This window comes from Sminthopsis crassicaudata, chromosome 1 (assembly GCF_048593235.1).
Source record: "Sminthopsis crassicaudata isolate SCR6 chromosome 1, ASM4859323v1, whole genome shotgun sequence".
Lineage (NCBI taxonomy): Eukaryota > Metazoa > Chordata > Mammalia > Dasyuromorphia > Dasyuridae > Sminthopsis > Sminthopsis crassicaudata.
This window is the reverse complement of record NC_133617.1, coordinates 197376776-197394452: the sequence shown is the minus strand read 5'-3', so window position 1 is coordinate 197394452 and position 17677 is coordinate 197376776. Positions and strand designations below refer to the sequence as shown.

At 37.0% G+C, this 17677-nt stretch overlaps 1 pseudogene; it reads right to left on the bottom strand.

The window, feature by feature from the left end:
- Nucleotides 1-4466: 4466 nt before the first annotated feature.
- On the bottom strand, nt 4467-15861 carry LOC141549529 (period circadian protein homolog 1-like; annotated as a pseudogene).
- Between the last annotated feature and the right edge of the window lie 1816 nt (nt 15862-17677).

Sequence of the window (17677 nt, the reverse complement as noted above, 5' to 3'; positions counted from 1 at the left end):
TTTGACCTTATTTTGGTATGGGTCTGGAAATGTAAGTCCATGCCAATTTTCTGGCATATTATTTTTCAGTTTTCCCAGCAATTTTTGTCAAATAGTGAGTTCTTATTCCAGAAGCTGGAGTTCAGGGGTTTATCAAATACTAGATTACTATAGGCCTTGATTTTTGTATTATGTATATCTAATCTAGGTTTGGTTTGTGCAAAACATTTTTAATTTAATGTAATCAAAGTTGTCCATTTTATCTTTCATCATGTTCTTTAGTTTTTTGGTCAAAAATTCCTCATTTCTCCAAAGATGTGGTAGGAAATTGTCCCTTGTTCGCCCAATTTGTTATGGTATCATCCTCTGTGTACAAATCATGTACCCATTTTGACCTTATTTTGTTATGGGGTGTGAGATTTAGGTCTATTCTGAGTTTCTGACATATTATTTTTCAGTTTTCCCAGGAACTTTTGTCAAATAACAAGTTCTTATTCCAGAAGCTGGGGTTTGGGGTTTTACCAACCCAAATATTTTAGATGACTATAGGTCTTGATTATTGCATTGTGAGTATCTAATCTATTCCATTGATCCACCACTCTCTTTCTTAGCCAGCACTGAATGGTTTTGATAACTGATGCTTTATAATATAGTTTTAGGTTTGATACTGCTAAGCCACCATCCTTTGTATTTTTTCCATTAATTCCCTTGATATTCTTGATCTTTTATTCTTGCAGATGAATTTTGTTATTCTTTCTAGCTTTCTAAAACAATTTTTTAAACAATTTTTATTGTTATGGCACTGAACAAGTAAATCAATTCAAGCAGAATTGTCACTTTTATTATATCAACTCATCCAAGCCATGGACAATTGATATTTTCCCAATTGTTTAGATCTAATTTTATTTGTATAAGAAGTGTTTTGTAAACATGATCATATAGTTTCTGGGTTTGTCCTGGCAGGTAGGCTCCTAAGTATTTTATTTTATCTACAGTAATTTTTTTTAATAGTTTTTATTTACCAGATATATGCATGGGTAATTTTACAACACTGACAATTGCCAAACCTTTTGTTCTAATTTTCCCCTCTTCCCCTCCCCCCCCAGATAGCAGGTTGACCAATACATGTTAAATATGTTAAAGTATAAATTAAATACAATATACATATACATGTCCAAACAGTTATTTTGCTATACAAAAAAATCGGACTTTGAAATAGTGTACAATTAGCCTGTGAAGGACATTCAAAATGCAGGCAGACAAAATTAGAGGGATTGGGAATTCTATGTAGTGGTTCATAGTCATCTCCCAGAGTTATTTTGCTGGGTATAGCTAGTTCAGTTCATTACTACTCTATTGGAACAGATTTGGTTCATCTCATTGTTGAAAATGGCCACATACATCAGGATTGGTCATCACATAGTATTGCTGTTGAAGTATACAACGATCTCCTGCTCCTGCTCATTTCACTCAGCATCATCTCATGTAAGTCTCTCCAGGCCTTTCTGAAATCATCCTGTTGGTCATTTCTTACAGAACAATAATATTCCATAATATTTATATACCACAATTTATTCAGCCTTTCTCCAATTGATGGACATCTACTTAGTTTCCAGTTTCTGCCCACTACAAAGAGGGCTGCCACAAACACCACCAACAATGTATCAGTGTCCCTGTTTTCCCACATCCCCTCCAACATTGCACATTATCTTTCCCTGTCATTCTAGCCAATCTGAGTAGTGTGTAGTGATATCTCAAAGTTGTTTTACTTTGCATTTCTCTGATTAATAATGACTTGGAGCATCTTTTCATATGGCTAGAAATAGTTTCAATTTCTTCATCTGAGAATTGTCTGTTCATATCCTTTGACCATTTATCAATTGGAGAATGGCTTGATTTCTTATAAATTAGAGTCAATTCTGTATCGGAACCTCTGACTATAAAAATGTTTTCCCAGTTTATTGTTTCCCTTCTAATCTTATCTGCATTAGTTTTGTTTGTACAGAAACTTTTCAATTTGATATAATCAAAGTTTTCTACTTTGTTTTCAATAATGATCTCTAGTTCTTCTTTGGACATAAATTCATTCCTCTTCCACAGGTCTGAGAGGTAAACTATCCTATGTACCTCTATTTATAATCTCATTCTTTATGCCTAGGTCATGAACCCATTTTGACCTGATTTTGGTGTACAGTGTTAAGTGTGGCCCAATGCCTAGTTTCTGCCATATTAATTTCCAATTTTCCCAGGAATTTTTGTCAAACATTGAGTTCTTATCCCAAAAGCTGGGGTCCTTGGGTTTTTCAAACACTAGATTATTAAAATTATTGATTATTTTGTCCTTTGGACTTAATCTATTCCACTGATCAACTAGTCCATTTCTTAGCCAATATTAAATCGTTTTGGTAACTGCTGCTTTATAATACAATTTTAGATCTGGTACAGCTAGGCACCTTCATTTGATTTTTTTTTTTTTCATTAATTCCCTTGAAATTCTTGACTTTTTGTTTTTCCGTATGAACTTTGTTGTTATTTTTTCTAGGTCATTAAAATAGTTGTTTGGGAGTCTGATTGGTATAGAGCTAAATAAATAGATTAGTAGTATTGTTATCTTTATTATATTTGCTTGACCTATGCAAGAACATTTAATATTTTTCCAATTGGTTAAATCAGACTTAATTTGTGTGGAAAGTGTTTTGTAGTTTTGCTCATACAGTTTCTGATTTTCCCTTGGCAGATAAATTCCTAAATATCATCATATCATCAGCAAAGAGTGATAATTTGGTTTCCTCATTACCTACTCTAATTCCTTTAATCTCTTTTTGCCAAAGCTAGCATTTCTAATACAATATTGGATAGTAATGGTGATAGCGGGCAACCTTGTTTCACTCCTGATCTTATTAGGAATGGTTGCAGTTTATCCCCATTACATATGATGCTTACTGATGGTTTTAAATAGATGCTACTGATTATTTTAAGGAAAAGTCCATTTATTCCTATACTCTCAAGTGTTTTTAATAGGAATGGATGTTGGATTTTATCAAATCCTTTTTCTGCATCTGTTGAGATGATCATATAGTTTTTTGTTAATTTGATTATTAATATAGTCAATTATGCTAATAGTTTTCTTAATATTGAACCAGCTCTGCATTGCTGGTATAAATCCTACTTGATCATGATGTATTATCCTGGGGATGATTTTCTGTAGTCTTTTTGTTAATATCTTAATTAAGATTTTAGCATCAATATTCATTAGGGAGATTGGTCTATAGTTTTCTTTCTCCGTTTTCAACCTACCTGGTTTGGGTATAGTACCATGTCTGTGTCATAAAAGGAATTTGGTAGGACTCCTTCATTCCCTATTTTTTCAAATAGTTTATGTAGCATTGGGGTTAATTGTTTCTTTGAATGTTTGGTAGAATTGACATGTAAATCCATCTGGTCCTGGGGATTTTTTCTTAGAGAGTTGATTAATAGCTTGTTCTATTTCTTTTTCTGAAATGGGATTATTTAAGCAATTTACTTCCTCCTCTGTTAATCTGGGAAGCCTATATTTTTGAAGTTAGTCATCCATTTCACTTAGGTTATCAAATTTATTGGCATAAAGCTGAGCAAAGTGACTCATTATTTCTCTAATTTCCTCTTCATTGGTGGAAAGTTTTTCCTTTTCATTTTTAAGACTAACAATTTGATTTTCCTCTCTCCTTTTTCTAATCAGATTTACCAAAGGTTTATCTATTTTATTGGTTTTTTCATAAAACCAACTCTTAGTTTTATTAATCAATAGTTTTTTTTTACTTTTTTTTTTTTTTTTTTTTTTTTTTAGTTACAGGTTTTCTGTTTTATATCAAAAGAGACAGACATGACTATCAAAAAAACAAAAATATCAATAATGAGAGCTGAAGACACCTGGGTCCCACCCTAAGGGGCAGCAGCACCAGGGACCCATAGTCTTCTCTCCCCAACCCAAAAGAGCTAATGATCCAGCTACCTGGGTCCTGCCAGGGCCTCAGATATTCATTCCCTGACACCTAACCTCTCCCCTTCCATGCCAAGAGTGAGGGGATGGGGTGGGGAAAGAATCAGGCCTTTGAGGAAAAGACAAAGGGAGAGTTCCCTAATAAGTATTGTCAGAGTTCCCACACCTGAAGCAACACTCTGTGTTCCTGCTCAGTGGGAATTTAAAAAGATATCCTACTCTTTGAATAGAATATATTCTTTTGTTGGTGGAATTGTCACTAGGATGAAGAAGGGGACTTCTACTTCTGGCTGGTCCCTAAGAAGTCCCAACTGCTTACCTTTAGTTGTCCCTAAGGAAGAGACAGAATTGTGATTGTTCAATTAGAAAGAATCGACATTCAGGAGTACCTCTACTTGGCTGCCTGAAAGGCAGAAGCAAATCTCAATTGGAATTGGTTGATGTCTTGAGCATGATGCTTTTCATGACAGAGTAAGACCAGGAATCTCTGTGGTCCCAAAATGACACTTTAGCTGGTAGTTCTTGGAGCAGGTAATTCCAAAGTAGATAGCTCCCCACTTGTTCCTCTTCATCCATGGCTGTGTCTGCACCCTATACTGCTCTTCTGAAAACCGAGGCTGTTGCTTTTGCATGACGAGGAGCCTCTCTCAATCCTGTTGAAGCACTGAAGCTGTATCCCTGGAGAGCACTTGATAAGTCATCATGACCCTATGGTCAGCATTAGCCATGAGTAACCAGATGGGATCTTGCAGAACATATTAATGACCTGTTCCCCAGGTCCTGTCCTGGGTCCTGGGTCCTGAGCTGTTGATGCTTCAGCTTCAGAGGAGTTGACACTCCCAAAGTACTTGCTGGTGTGGCTACTCTGGCTGCTTCAGGTGATGCTGACTGAGGTGCTTTCACCACGGGAGCCAGACCCAGAAGTCAGGGATCCGGATGAAGCTGAGTCAGTACCAGATCTGGAGTCCTCCTGGAGCAGTAGCTCCAATAGGTCACTGGAGCCTGACAGTGCATCCTGATTAGAGGATTCATTCATCTCCACCAGTCCAGTCTCTGGCTATGCAGCCTCCTCTCCTGGAGGAGGTGGCCTGGAATTGTTCCCAGGCTCAAAAATTGTTGTTCCCCTTTCCCCTCAAGTCTCCTAAGCTGCAGCAAATTCAACTGGAGTGGGGAACTGCACCATGAGTTGAACAGGGGTGAATCAGGGCATTGGGGAGAGCTGGTTGGCATAGGAGGTAAAGTGGGGGAGGGTGAACAGGGTGCAGGAGTGAGAGGCCTATCTGATAGAGCCTGAGGAACTGCAGATGAGTTTGGGGTAGAAGGGAACAAATAGTTAGGTAGGACCAAGGCTACCATAGGAGTTACTAAGGGGGAAGAAAAGGGCAAAAGAGATGGGGTAGAAGCTGATGGTTGGGGGCAACCTCTGGTTGAAAAAATGGGAAGAGGGTAGGTTTGTACCACTGTTGGGAAAGCAGCAGATGTGGGTAGATTGGGTTGAGAGAGCCATGGAGTGGTCAGAGGTGTTGGAGTAGGATGAGAGGTATGGCCAGGGGCTTCAGTCAGAGGAAGCTGGTAGTGCCTTGAACGTTTTGCTTTTGATTTTCCATGGTGGCGGCGACCAGGAGGAGTGGAACCATGGCAGCAGCTTCGATCAATAGAGGGTGATGGTCCTACAGAAGGGGTATCAAACACACCTAGTCTGCTGAGATCCCAAAATCAGGTGAGGAAAGCCTGCTCCTCCTTCTGTGTATGAAGTGACAGTACCACTTTGGTCAATCCCACAGGGCAGTAGGCATCAGGAATGGGGTCAGGAATAGCCATTGTTGGACTAGGAGCTGGACCAGAGGTCCAGTCAGGCAATTCTTCCATTATGATAATATTCGACTTTGGGGGCTTCTTGTCTCCTACATGGACGATAGTAGAGCTGAAGCTACACTGACTTATGATGGATATCACACTCTCTGCCTTATTGACAAGGGTAAGCAGGGTCAGTGGGCCTCCCACCACTGGCTCCTTCTGGAGGGGGGCCCCCTCCCAAGACAGCTCTTCTGGTGGATCTTTTTTGGTAACTCCAGAACCCTGCCCAGCCTTCTGTTGGTCATCATCAGAGGTGGAGGATGCTATGTAGGAGGAAGAGGCACATTTCCTTTTCACTGTGTTGGGAACATTACAGCTCTCCAGGTAATGGATGATGCTGTCCAGGCAACTGATTTGCTGGTAGGAACACTGGATGGCTCTTTTCTCTCTGAATCCTCAGGGACAGTATTGACATGAGATCGAACCTGGCTCAGTGCAGGGACTGGTTCCAAGGGTTTGCAGAGGAAGTCCTTGCTCTTGAAAGTATCTAGGGCTGAGCATGGAAGCCAGCTGGGTTGGGACCGAGAATCAGTGAAAAGCTGTTGCCCTTGGTGCTTCACAAGATGCACATCTTTACAGATATGTTGTAATGTCACTGGAGTAGGGGGCCCAGGATGATCAATATCTCCACCATTGCTGTCACTAGAGGAGCCAGGGCTTAAAAAGGTACCTGGAGAAGTTGGAGGGCCTAATCCACACATTCCTGTGGAACTCACACTGTGGACAGGCTGTAGCAATAGTCAGTGGATCTGTTCTGAGAGCTCCTGGATATCTGGATCCATAGCTCTGGTGAAGATTGGGACAGGAGCTGGGGGAGTGAATACATCCTCCTTTAGGTGAGCCGTTCGAACTTTGTGTCTATCCAAAACAAAGGCCACTTTTCGGCTCTAGGGATGGACAAAGCCAGCCCAACTGGTGTCCATGGTGACATATTCTCCATTTCAGGCACAGAGGAGGATAGAGGAGTGGTCAAAAGGTTGGCCTGATAGCTGCAAAAATTTTTTTTGTGGATTGCCAACATGAGAGATCAGTCTTCAGGATGCAAGAAAAGGAGCATTGGTACCCCCAAAAGGTCCTGAGGCAAGTATCCCAGCAATGGGGCAGCCATCTCATCTACATTTTGGAAAAGACAGCTGGTTGTGTGACATGTAGTGAAGATACTCTTGTCTGGGAGAATTCTGGGAGCTGGAAAAGACAGGAGTGATCATCATCTGGAGTCTTTTCTGGTAATTACTCCACCACCAACCTTTCTTACCGAACAACTCTAGCCTTTCTACTCCCATCATTTCTTCTAGCCCCTGCTTTCTCCTAGAATCACATTTTAGAACTAGAAAATAACTCAAGGGATTATCTAGTCCAATTCTGTTTTTTTTACTTTCAATATCATTAATTTCTTTTTAATTTTAGTATTTCAAATTTAGTATTTGATTGGGAGTTTTAAATTTGGTATTTTTCTAGCTTTTTAAGTTTCAAGCCCAATTCATTGATCTTCTCTTTCTCTATGTTATTCAAGTAAGCCTCTAAAGATATAAAATTTCCCCTTATTACCACTTTAGCTGCATCTCACAAATTTTGGTATGATGTCTCATTGTTGTCATTATCTTGAGTGAAATTATTAATTGTGTCTATAATTTGCTCTTTCACCCAATCATTCTCTTAAGATGAGATTATTTAGTTTCCAATTACTTTTTGGTCTATTTACCCCTAACTTTTTGTTGAACGTGGTTTTTATTGCATCGTGATCTGAAAACAAGTATTTACTATTTCTGCCTTCCTGCATTTAATTTTGAGATCTTTATGTCCTAATATATGGTCAATTTTTGTATAGGTTCCATGAACTGCTGAGAAGAAAGTATACTCCTTTTTGTCACCATTCTGTTTTCTCCAAAGACCTGTCATACCTAATTTTCCTAATATTCTATTTACCTCTTTAATTTCTTTCTTATTTGTTTTGTGGTTTGATTTATCTAATTCTGAGAGTGCAAGGTTGAGATCTCCCACTATTATAGTTTTGTTGTCTATTTCTTCTTGCAACTCTCTTAACTTCTCCTTTAGGAAGTTAGATGCTATACCACTTGGTGCATATATATAAATACATACATATATATATATATATATATATATAGTATTGATATTGCTTCATTGTCTATACTACCCTTTAGAAACGTAGTTTCCTTCCTTATCTCTTTTGATTAGATTATCTACAGTAATTTTAAGTAGAATTTCTCTATGTCTTGCTGATAGACTTTCTCGGTAATATATAGAAATGTTGATGATTTGTGTGGGTTTATTTTACATCCTGTAAGTTTTTTAAAGTTATCGATTTTTTCCAGTAGGCTTTTGGGTGATTTTCTAGGATTCTCAAAGTATATTATCATATCATCTACAGAGGGATAGCTTTATTTCCGCATTGCCTATTCTAATTCTTCTTCTTCTTCTTTTTTTTTTTTTTTTCTTTTCTTATTGCTAAAGCTAACATGTCTAGTACAATGTTGAATAATAGTGGTGATAATGAGCATCTTTGTTTTACCCCTAATCTTATTGGGAATGTGTTTACCTTCTTTCCATTACAAATAATGTTTGCTATTGGTTTTTAGATAGATACTGCTTATTATTTTAAGGAAACTTCATTTATCCCTATGCACTCTAGGGATTTTAATAGAAATGGGTGTTAGGGGCAGCTAGGTGGGATAGTGAATAGAGAACCAGCTCAGATACTTAACACTTCCTATCTATGTGATGCTGTGCAAGTCATTTAACCCCAATTGCCTCAGCAAATAAAAAAGAAATATAGGAATTGGTGCTGCAATTTGTCAAAAGTTCTTTCTGCATCTATTGAGATTATCATATGATTTCTGTTGATTTTGTTATTAAAATGATCAATTATGGCAATAGTTTTCCAAATATTGAATCAGCCCTGCATTTTGATATTAATCCCACTTAGTCATAATGTATTATCCTGCTGAACAGTTTCTATAATCTCTTTACTAATATTTTATTTATAATTTTTGCATGAATATTCATCAGGGATATTGGTCTGTAATTTTCTTTCTCTGTTTTGGCTCTTTCTGATTTATGTATCAGTACTATATTTGAGTCATAGAAGGAATTTGGTAGTATTTCTTCTTTGTCAATTTTCCAAATAATTTGCATAGTATTGGAATAAAATGTTTTTTAAATGTTTGGTAAAATTCACTTGTGAATCCACTGGGCCTTGGAAATATTTTTTTCTTAGAGATTTCATTAATGACATGTTCGATTTATTTTTCTAAAATGAGACTAACTTCTGTTAATCTTGGCAGTATATATTTTTGTACATATTTATTCATTTTAATTAGATTTTCAGAGTTGTTGCTATAAAGTTGGGCCTAATAACTTATTATTGCTTTAATTTTTTTGTCATTTTTGGAAAGTTCCTCTTTTTCAATTTTGTTGCTGGTGATTTGGTTTTGTTTCCTTGTTTTTTCTAATTGAGTTACCCAAAGGTTTATCTACTTTGTTGGATTTTTCATAAAACCAACTTTTAGTTTTATTTATTTGTTCAATAGTTGTTTTTTTGTTTGTTTGTTTGTTTTGTTTTGTTTTGTTTTTGTTTCAGTTTTATCAATCTCTCCTTTGAGTTTCAGAATTTCTAATTTAGTATTAAATTGGTGGTTTTTAATTTGTCCTTTTTCTATTTTAATTGCATGCCCAATTCATTGATCTCCTCTTTCTTTTATTTATGTAGCTATTTAGAGATATAACATTTCCCCTAAGAACTGATTTGGGTGCATCCCATAGGTCTTGGTCTTTTCTAATATTTCTGAGTTTATCATTTACTTCCCTTCATTCATTCTACAAACTGATTATGCTGATCTACTTGCAACTTCTCAAACATAATACATGATCTGTTTTGGAGTATATACTTTCCTGACTTTTCATTATCTTATTCATCATATAATTTGATGATTTCTTGATGGCTAAGGTTCATGGGTTGGATTCGATAACTACTAATATCCCGCCCCCACCCCCCCAGTTTCAAGTCTAAGGTTTTTATAATCCTATGATCATTATAAACATTAGTTCTTTTGATTCTTTTGGATTCTTTTGGGTTTATCAAGGCAAATAGGATTGGAGTGCTGGTTTCTTTTAAAATGACATCATACACCAGTGGTTATATTTGTTTGTTTCATTTTTTTTTAAACATTCTGCTATCTTTTTTCTCCATTTTAAATGGTCACTTCTACCTAATCTGATGTTTTATTTCATATAAATTTTTGTTAGGTTCTTATTAAGTGCTAATGAGATAATGAGATATTAGGTTTTTACTAAGTGCTAAGTCAGTACTTGACAATTCTCTAGTTCCGGTCTTTCTTGGGGAAGAGCTTGCATCGGAAGGATCAAAAAGTGACGTCGCTATGAATGCTTGGCTGCCACAAGCCAGTTATCCCTGTGGTAACTTTTCTGACACCTCCTGCTTAAAACCCAAAAGATCAGAAGGATCGTGAGGCCCCGCTTTCACGGTCTGTATTCATCCTGAAAATCAAGATCAAGCGAGCTTTTGCCCTTCTGCTCCACAGGAGGTTTCTGTCCTCCCTGAGCTTGTCTTAGGACACCTGCATTACAGTTTGACAGGTGTACTGTCCCAGTCAAATAGGCAGTTAACCTATCTAATTTCCTTCTATTTACCACTTTCTAAATCTCTTCTCATCATCTGGCAATTACATTGGAGTTGTTTGCACTGGACACAGCCCTGTTGGTTTAAAAGACCTGTATTCTCTCCAAGTGTAATCCATTTTTGCAATCTGATTGCCTTTTGGCTGACTTATCAGGTAATCCCTTTCTGCCATGTGATTACTTTTCTGCTGGTTGATCAAATCAGAGTCCTGACCTTCTAAAGGCTCTTTGGGTGTAACATCAGCTGCCATCATGCCCCAAGTCTTTTTTGCCTGGAGCCCTGGACCTGGGCCCCTCATCTCATTTCCCTGAATTATTCTACACTCTGATGCTTAATGGAGTCCTCTGTTGCATTTTGGACATGGGATTTTAGGTCTTCTCTCACCCTGTCTTCTCACTATATCTCCATATCTACACTGAGCTCTTAGATGCCCAATTTTTCCACATTGAAAACATGGCCAAGTTTCTCTAGAAGGCCCTTGCCAGGAGGGACCCTGTCTTTCCACGTTCATCATTGTCCAGGTGTAAAAAGCATTTGTTCCCACTGTAGCACAGCATCTTATGATCTCCTCTAAAGGAGCATCTTTGTCTAATCCCCATATAATTCTTTTGCAAATCTCATTGGCATTTTCCTTAGCCAGATGTCTGGTCAGTATTTCTGTAGCTGCATTTTCTCCAATAGTTCTTTTGACAGCAGTTTGCAAACATTCCACAAAATCTGCAAAAGGTTCATTGGGACCTTGCTCTATTTTAGTGAAAGCCTCTCCCTGATCTTTCTGTCCAGGGAGGACACCCCAAGCTTTTATTGCAGCCTTAGCAATTTGCTCATATATTGTCATGGTATAATTAATCTGTTCTGAATTCTCTCCATACTGACCTTCACTAGCTAGGTGCTCAAAAATGAATTTTGTGTTAACTCCTATTTCCAAATTGCATCTGACTTGGATTTTATATAATTCATGAAACTCTGTAAGCCATAGCAAATTTTCTCCAGGTTCCAGGCATGTCCTTGCTATGGATTTCCAATCATTCGGAGTTAGGACTTCATAAGACAAACCATCTAGTAACATTTTAACATAAGCTGATGTAGCCCCATAAAGGGTACAACCTTTTTTCAAATCCTTAATTTTATTCAAATCTAAAGGTGCATATCTTCTCCTTTTTTGACCTACAGAATCAATCTCTTCAATCACAGGATATACCTGTATAAAATCACTTATATCCTGTCCTTCTCTCTTAGCTTGAACCAATGCTTTTTCTAATCTTGTCATAGGCTTAGGCTGCTTCACAGGTGATTCTGTTTGTGTTTCTGCCTCTTCTCCTCCTCCTTCTTGCTCCACCCCTGAAGGGTTAATTGAAGGAGGAGATGGGAGATGCTCCTGTTGCTCAAAATTGTACTTAACTTCATTGTTATCTGATTCATCCTTTTCACCTGGTTTAGTTGACATGTCCCCATTTTGCTCCTTCTTCTCTTCCTTTAGAATAGCATTTTTTTAAAGCCATTTGGATTAAATTGTAGGTATGAAGTGTATCTTTGGAAATTGAGTTTAGTCTGGAACCAAAGGGCAAAATGTCATAAGGGCAATTGTAGTGTTCACCTAATTGCTTTCCTGCTAATTCCCATTCATCTGGATCTAATTCTTTTTCCAGAGAAAAACAAGGACATATGACCTTCACAGTTTTTAAAAGTTCAGTAATTTCCTCCAAAATTATAATCAATCCTTGGCTTTTCATGCTCTCTAAACATTTTCCTTGAACAGAAGGCCCATTTCATTATAAGAGATTGCTGGTTTAGCTCTTAACAAGTTAAGTTCCTTATTTATCTATTAGCACGTTCACTTAATCTTTAACAAAGTTTCCTCGTTACTCACAGTTCTAGGCCACAGTTGAGAAGACCTAAAACTCCATGTCCAAAGTGTCACAAGGGTCTCCACTGGGCCTCCGAATGTAGATTGACCCAGGGAAATGAGATGAGGGGCCCAGGTCCAGGGCCCCAGGCAAAAAAGACTTGGGGCATGATGGCAGCTGATGTTACACCCAAAGAGCCTTTAGGTCAGGACTCTGATTTGATCAACCAGCAGAAAAGTAATCACATGGCAGAAAGGGATTACCTGATAAGTCAGCCAAAAGGCATCAGATTGCAAAAATGGATTACACTTGGGGAGAATACAGGCCTTTTAAACCAACAGGGTTGTGTCCAGTGCAAACAACTCCAATGTAATTGCCAGATTATGAGAAGAGATTTAGAAAGTGGTAAATAGAAGGAAATTAGATAGGTTAACTGCCTGGGAGGAGATCTGTTGTGTCAACTCAAATCTCAGACAGATTCTTCTTCCTGTAGAGAACAGTTGTCTCCAGACAGTTGCCGTTAACTCTCATCCAGAGAAGTAACTTCCCTTCCTGCAGAGAGCCGCGTTAAGCCTGGTCTAGAGCAGAGACTCTCTATCTCTGGAGTGCTGCCCTTTTTATCCTCCCAGAGAATGGGCGTAGGATAATGCGAGGGCTTCTGGAAAGATTACTTCTATCAAAGAACTTGCTCCTCCTAAGCATGCAAGCTCTTCCCCAGGAAAGGCCAGAACTAGAGAATTGTCAAGTACCGACTTAGCACTTAGTAAAAACCTAATATCTCATTATCTCATTAGAACTTAGTAAGAACCTAGCAAATTTTTTAGTTAATGATTTCATTTTTCCTTTTCCTCTTCTACCAAAATGGTAGATTAGAAGCTGTTTACCACTTATAAGTCTTTTTTCTTTTTCTTCCTCCATGTTTTAGTTCCTTTTTATTCATAAGTAAAGTTATAGATAGATTGATATCTTTGCAAAATTGAGGAGCTAATAAAATAACAAAAATAATATCATTTTTAATTTCTCATCTTTGTTTATTGTATCATCCTATGTTCTAATTCATTTGAGTATTTATTTTTAGGATTATTTTTTATTAAAGCAAAGCCAAAACTGACACACATAAAAATTGCATTTGGACCTGCCATCACAATTTTCAAAAGTAAACATCTTTACTTTATTTTTCCCTAAATAAACTGGGAATAATTACACATTTTTTAAACTTATGTGTTAGAAACAACCATTACTTGAAGAAAAAATCTGTATAGTGTTTCAATTCTTTTTTGCTTTTTTATTGATCAACTTTTATTAGCCTTAAGTCATGCAGATCAAATACATACAATACATTATGTAATCTTTGAGATCACAAAGACAATTTCCCCTGGGGTTTTCAACTTTTTCTCCATTTTCCATAGAAATAAACTTGAGTGAAACACAGTTTTAAGCACATAGGATATTTGAAAGAGGCATAGGGAAGTATCGGGATAACAATATCATCAAAATAAATCTCAGTGGGATCTAAGAATCCATATAGTACAACTTTCTAAATTTACAGATGAGAAATTGGGATCCAGAGATGCTTAAAAAGGTTAAATGACTAACCAAATCAAAGTTACAAAAATAGTAAGCATCAGGGCTGAGAATGAAAGCCAAGTTTTCTTACTCCAAATCCAGTGTTTGTTGGAAATTGTTAGTTATCATTCATATCCTCTTCTTTGAAGGGGTCAAATTTACAATCTGAGGTCCTTAAAAGGATCATTACAATCAAGTGCTAATTTGCAACATTAATTTTTCAATGTTTATGTTGTCAGTATATAAATAATTTGCATAAAATGATCTTTGCTATTGACCTGAACTAACCATCAGGTTTACTGAAACCCTCATTTCTAAAGCCCCAAAAAGACTATGATAAGAAAGGCAAAAAGGATAAAGTCACAATTCCTATGAAATTTAAAAATTGCAGAAGGTATACTGGAGTAATATGAGCTCAATGGCACTTCAGACCTAACCATGAGAAACTCCTGAAGCAAGTGACAAAAAGACTTCCAAAGGTCCCATCACTTATTTTTGTTTTCCCTGAAAATCCAGGTATTAATTGGCATTTATTTTGCAAAGGGGGTGATGGCCTCTAGTAGTATATGCTGTATGTGTATACAAAAACATCAATGTGTCTTTCCTTTATTTTTCTGAGTGGCAGGGGAAGAAAATGTGTTCTGGATCAACTGACATCAATATATTGTTACAATATGAGTAACAAGACAGTCCCCTGACAGATGGGCCTGTTCCATTTATAATACTCACACTCCCCTTTCTTCCACACTGGAAGGAAGAGGATGCACATCGCATGCTGGGAGCAAATGCAGAAATTGATATTTAACAATGACACATTATGTACTACAGATTTCCTGTGAGCACACACCATCATGTTCTGGTGCCCAACATCAGCACTTAACAACATATTCCATTCAGTATGATCTCCTGCCCCTGCCACCTCCCACTCCAGATACAAACAACAAATTTACTCCTTTCTGATAATAACCAGATACGCATGAGCACATTTATATTGAATGCATCAGTTAGAAGGAAATCACAAGGTCCCAGACAACCCAAGGACCTGTTCAGATCTTAAGGTCTTTCAGTTCAACTTTTGGCATAAGAGAAGCCATTTTCCAGTAGGAAAACTGGAAGAAGACCTTTTGTTTTGAGTGTAGCATGAGCTATTTGACTAATGCCAGAGTAGATGGTAAGTGATAACTGTTAACAAATGGCATAGAAGTGAGGGGGGAGGAAGGGAAGGTAGTCTCATGTCCTTTGCTCTCACTACACACAAATACACATAAACATCAGAAAGAACATGGTGAGAACAAATGAGAAACACTCTGGGACTCTAGAGGCCATTGCAAGTCACATATAACATTGTTCCAGAAGAGCCTGTTATTCAAAGCTGGGAAAGCTTTCATGAACCAGGAGGGCAGAGAGTCAGATGTTTTCTCAACAGTTTTCTAAGCAACAATACATAGATAAAAAGGTCAGAGTCTGCCATCCCCCACATAACATATGCATGTCTATTTATGAAGACACTTAGCATGGATTTAGTAAGTTCAAGACAAAGCTCCAGAGGCGCCTGTCTCTTTAAATCCGTCTTCTACCAAGTGAAATTTGTGGCCCTGATGAATGGCAGAGCAGAGCCATCCATAAAAGGGCAGAGGAAAATCACATTCATTTGCATACAGTAATTATTCTCTGAATCAGGCCACCTTTATTGCTGGCAGAAAATCTACTGTCAGCATCACTCTATAGATCACATTTGAAAATCTAACAGCTGAGGAAAGTAATTGTTTGGAATCCATGTGGTCCGGCACTCCTATAGCAGACATGTCAATTATCATGTTTCAAGGTAGACAGCAGTTTCAAGGTGTCAGTCAACCGGCCTGTATTTTCTTCTTCTTTCCAGTTTCCTTGGCTTGTGTATCCATGTGCCAGAGGAGCTCATGACCAGTTGTCCACAGCTTTATTTGCAGGGTATGAGTGCAAACAAATGAATGCATCTTAGCTAGAGAGTTGTTGTGAAAAATTTCCACATGTAGAGAGTTCATTTCAAATAAAAGTAAATGAGATGATCATCAATTGAATTCACCTTCTCAAAAATGCAATAAGCAAATAATTCCCAGGAACGATCATTCCATTACATTTTTTCGTAGTGAAGAGCACAGTGGAATATAAGAACTGGAAAACTAACCAGGCCCTGAGAGTGGATATAGTGAAAGGATGATGAAGAGAAAGGATGAAAAGAAATTTGGGGTTGTGGTTATTGTAGCAAGTCAGAAAATATGGATTTGTCTATTTTCTAATTTTTATTTATGGAATAATATATGAGCCTACAGAACATAGTTTAATCTGTAGAGGAACAAAGCAAGTTCTGTCATTCCACCAAAAAAAATGGGTTTTAACAGAGACATATCTGTATACTGAAAGGAGAATGAAATTTTAGAATTTATAGTCAGAATATATCATATAATTATAGTTCTATAAATGGAAGATGTGCCAAAATAACTAGAATAGAGACAAAACATGACTAGAAAACAAGTAAATGAACAGAGCCCCTGCCCTTGACTCTATGTGATCCTTTAAGTTTTCTGGATTTCATACCTGTTAGCAAAGGGATGAAGGCAGTTACATTTTAAAAGTCCGAAAAGAGAGGGAAAAGTAGATAAATGAAATTTAAAGACTGCAGAAAGTTCTCTTGAGTGACTTGAAATCTATGACACTCCAGACCTAACCATGGGAGGACTACAAAGACAAAAAACCAGTAACATAGTTCACTAGTTCTAAGTATTCTTTGTCATTGGACAAGTAATTTAACAAAATCTAAAGCAATTAAGACTTCTGTATCACTGGGTTACTTAAGACTAGTGATGTTTTCCATTAAGGTACTTGGACCACATATGTATGCTAAGAGAGTTACAAATTTATCTAACCTTTCCTAATTTTTTATTCTTCCTTTGCCTCTTATAATTTTTCTTTGAAGAGTAGGGGAGATTTTCCAAAGAATTAAGACATTTACAAGTCAAAAGGACCATTGGAACTTGAACAAAGAACTATTTCTTCAACTAATTAGTGCTTTCTTTGTTTTTATTGCCTTCCAAAATCCTTTATGAGTATATGACTGAAACATTAGCATGGGCACAATAGAGTTGCTTCCCAAACCAAGAGAGAGGATCCTAAATAAGCAAAAGGCCTGCTTCTCTATTTGTGAATCTATCAGTGGCAAATTTGCTAAAATTTGTTTGTTTGGGTAAAGAAATAAGATGTTTAAAAAAAGCAATACAAAATGATCTTTCTATAATCTGAACCAATCTTCAGAAAATGTATCCTAAATTCCAATTTCCTTTTCTTAGTAAAGAACATCATCTCTGTCCTTTTACAATTATTTTTAAAAAGTTTCTGTTTTTAATGCTATGTCTAGATGATGACTAGTAAATATTTAATTTTTCCATATCTTTTTGGGTATCATTTAAACCATTTGTATAATATACAACTTAGTAAAAATAGAAGTAGTTCTTCAGGATTTCAAAATATTTGGATTTTTGTTTTTGGATGTGAATCCTCCCTCATGGGTACAGATTACAGCCTATCATTGCCCTAGTAGATAGCTCTCATAAATTTCTATTGTTAGACAAATTGATCATTTGGAGGACTGCCCTTTTAAGAGTGAAATTTTCTGAAATCACCAGAACTGATCATCTGAAAACAGATACATTCTATTAGTGAACTTGTACTTAAAAGTCTTCCAGCCTGTCAGAATATAAGAAACTTGCTATTCTGCTAAGATAGTGTTAGATCAAATTCAACAAACATTGACTG